The sequence below is a fragment of the Anneissia japonica genome, unplaced genomic scaffold, assembly GCF_011630105.1.
Source record: "Anneissia japonica isolate Jap-2015-1 unplaced genomic scaffold, ASM1163010v1 scaffold287721_len753485_cov172, whole genome shotgun sequence".
Classification (NCBI taxonomy): Eukaryota; Metazoa; Echinodermata; class Crinoidea; order Comatulida; family Comatulidae; genus Anneissia; species Anneissia japonica.
In genome coordinates, this window is record NW_022699480.1 from 71,213 (window position 1) to 74,521 (window position 3,309).

General features: G+C 37.4%; 1 protein-coding gene across 2 annotated transcripts in view; it reads right to left on the reverse strand.

Moving 5' to 3' along the window:
* The window catches only part of LOC117102973 (rho-related BTB domain-containing protein 2-like), a 52,001-nt gene extending 49,521 nt beyond the window's left edge, over nt 1–2,480 (reverse strand). For both annotated transcript variants that reach the window (XM_033243427.1, XM_033243426.1), the window contains exon 1: nt 2,421–2,480. The gene's annotated coding sequence lies outside the window, so the exon portion shown is untranslated. The remainder of the gene's footprint in view (nt 1–2,420) is intronic.
* Between the last annotated feature and the right edge of the window lie 829 nt (nt 2,481–3,309).

A 3,309-nucleotide genomic window follows, 5' to 3' on the forward strand; every position in this document is an offset into this window, starting at 1 on the left:
TGCCAATCCTAGATCCGGCATTGATTTCGTACATACAGATATGTAATCAATCTGCATAGAATGGTATACAAATAATGAATGTAGAGTAGGAAGAATATTGTATTTCATGAGTTGAAAGATTGACTGTTCCATTCAATAGGGGAATAGGCCATATTATCCACACAAAACCTAGGCCCTGGGCTTGGCTAGAAATCTGTCAGTGCATTTTAAAAAATAAGGGCTGAATTCCGCACAGTTTTTGACCAGTCAGTGCATTTTAAAAAATAAGGGCTGAATTCCGCACAGTTTTTGACCAAATTTGAGTTAGTTTTTGAGGTATCATCCACACAATTAAAATACTTTGCAGTAAAACAAAATCTGTAATACATCAGGGGTGGATTTTTTTTTTGGGGGGGGGGGAATATCCCCCTTATATTAAAAAAAAAAAAGAAAAAAAATTTTTTGATGAGATAATTAAAAGATAAATAGAAAGGTTGATTCTATGTCACATCGTGCAATGCAGCTACAAAAACAGTTTAAGCACAGATGCACCAGCATGGAAACCTTTGTGCAATCAATCACTCTCTATGGAGGTCTGAAGGTATGTGCTATCAGACAACCCCATGCACAGTGACCACAGTACACTGATATGTGTGTACAGTGACCACAGTACACTGATATGTGTGCACATTTCCATTGACAACACCCCTTCAGTAGACCTACTCTTTTAATAAAGTACAGTTTTCAGTAACAGTTTGGCAGATGACGTATGCTGCAACTTTCTTTTCTACAGTTGAATTCCAGTAAAAAAAAATATATATAGGCCTATTACACGCCCGTTTTTTGTATAGCACACATTCATTTCACAAGTTTATATTCTAAAATATTTAACAGGCAACTCTATGGAGAGCTTCCTAAAATAAGCTCAGTCATTAGTGATCGTAGATTGAGATTTGCTGGACACTGTCATCGAGCAAAAGAAGAAATCATCAGGGATGTTTTGTTTTGGGAACCTCGACATGGAAGACCAGCTACAACATGCACTGACTCTTTACGAAATGAGACCGGTCTCTCCACTGATGAGTTAAAGGTGCTCAATGTATGATAAGGATACCTGGAGGACTTTCATTATGAACAAAGATCGACCTGAAAGGTTAAAGTATATTCTAAAATCACAACACTGTAAAGTGGTATCATTCTTTCTGTGAAAGTCATCCTCTTTGTGAAGCTACTCACATGACCCCAAGGACCGAAAAAAAAAAAATTGCTTGTTAATGTTATGAGCGAAGCAGGTTCTAAAAAGCAAGTATCAAAAATTGTTTGTTAATGAACCTAATATGAAAATAATTATTATTGCCAAATAGATGCTCGATGCTACTATATTCACAATCTGTGTCTATAGACTCCAAACAGTGAGAACAACTTTCAGTCTTACATAGGCCTAGACAGTTACAATAATATATACAGGTATGAACTTTCAAAATTGCGAGTGTGGTTTTGCACAGAGTAAAGTCAAGCTGCGCTAAATATGGCCCTTGGTTATTATAATAATAATCATTGCCATAATCATGAAGCAAAATGCTACGCTTAAAAAAATGGAAAAAGTCTAAGGGCAATAATTAATTGAAATTAGGTTCATGTTTTGTGCGAATTCCATGTGTTTATGCTTGGTTAGGATTTACTGTTCCACCATCATGTAATGCGATCGCCTCAAACTTTCCTGTCCTGTCCTGCAATTCATCGACCCGGCCCAAAGGAGAAGTGTGAATGTTCATAAGGTGGCCCTGGGCCGACTTAAAACAATAACTGTGAACGGAAAATTTGTTGAGTCGGCCCTGAGTCGGCCGTAATTTAAGGCGGTCCTGGGCCAACCCTAGGCTGGCCTAATAAGTGTGATTGGGCTCTAAATCAGCAACCTTGTTGTCAAGTCCATACGGAAGCACATGAGGTTTAATTTGAAAAGCATGTTGGCCTAGCCCGTTGCCAGCCAAGTTTAGGAATACCTAACCACAGCTGCGTTAGACACTAGGTAAGGCCTATAATTTAGAATTGAATTCGGTGTTTACACTGGTGACTCCGATGTGCACCTGGGTTGTCCAGTGCTGAATGCATCCCGCACATCGATCCCATAATATTTGGCAACCTGAATCATACTTTTGGAACCACAACTGGGGAGTTTCTAGCCCGGGTGTTGTAAAATCCAGGGTTATGTTTAAAGTTTTGCTTGCAGTATAAAAGGGGTATCTGTTGAGTTTCCAAATCTCCACCTAGGCGGCTCGAACTAAGAAATGATAAACACATTTGCACTGCCACAGACGAACGGGTGCTGATAAAGGTGGAAATCAGGACAGTGGCCCACTAGAGGTAGATGCAGGTCTGACAAGCAATAAAAAGAAAGAAATATAACAAATAATATCTGATTAATTGATGTTTGCACTAACCTCTTCACAGTAACTTTTTCAACCTTTTCGCGAATACTGAACGGTAACCTATGCAAACACAGGCTGGATTTGATTCAAATCTGTAACAAAACAAAATGTCACACTATCATGATGATACAAACTATTGTAATACAAATTGTACAATGATGCTGATATTTAATTTAATTCACAGCTACAAATGTGATCAGGGCAGATATCTGCGAAAATTACAAATCACAAAAGCATAGGCTACAAATACACAGTACATACAAAACATCAGTAAGTATTTACAAGAGACTCAGCAGGATGGATTCTGGGGAAAAATATAATGCACATACAGTATTAATTCATTATTATTGTATAAATAAGTTCCATTGATCATCTGATGAATAATCTGCAAATGCCAACTTAATAATCAACTTTGTAATCATGAAGCTACCTCAAATTTCAGAGATATTAAATACCTGTCTTCTTTCCTGCTCAAATATCACCTCAAGTCACTAAATGAAAAATTTACGAAGAATTGAAATTCTCAAAGCCTTCTGACAAAATTAGCAAACTCTTTGCCAGTGATTAGTGTATCCAAACACCGATACAATGGCTATAATGTTTGCCAGCAATGATAGAAGTCTACAGTAGACCTATGCCAATTCCTAAAGAGTTAACTATTGAAGCATGACAAACCCCACCCTATTTTAATAGGATTAAATGATATTTAATCATGTGGAATACCCCAGGGTACTATCAAGCAGACCTGACTCTTACTAGCAACGTTAACGTTTATGTTAATTTTGCCTAAAGTCAGAACTGAATCTGGTAGAAGAAGTTTTACTTTTAGGGGTTCTCGAATTTGGAATGCGGGGGGTAGGTAATTTTTTACTTCCTTCGTGTTTGTTTTTGTTTTTTTTTT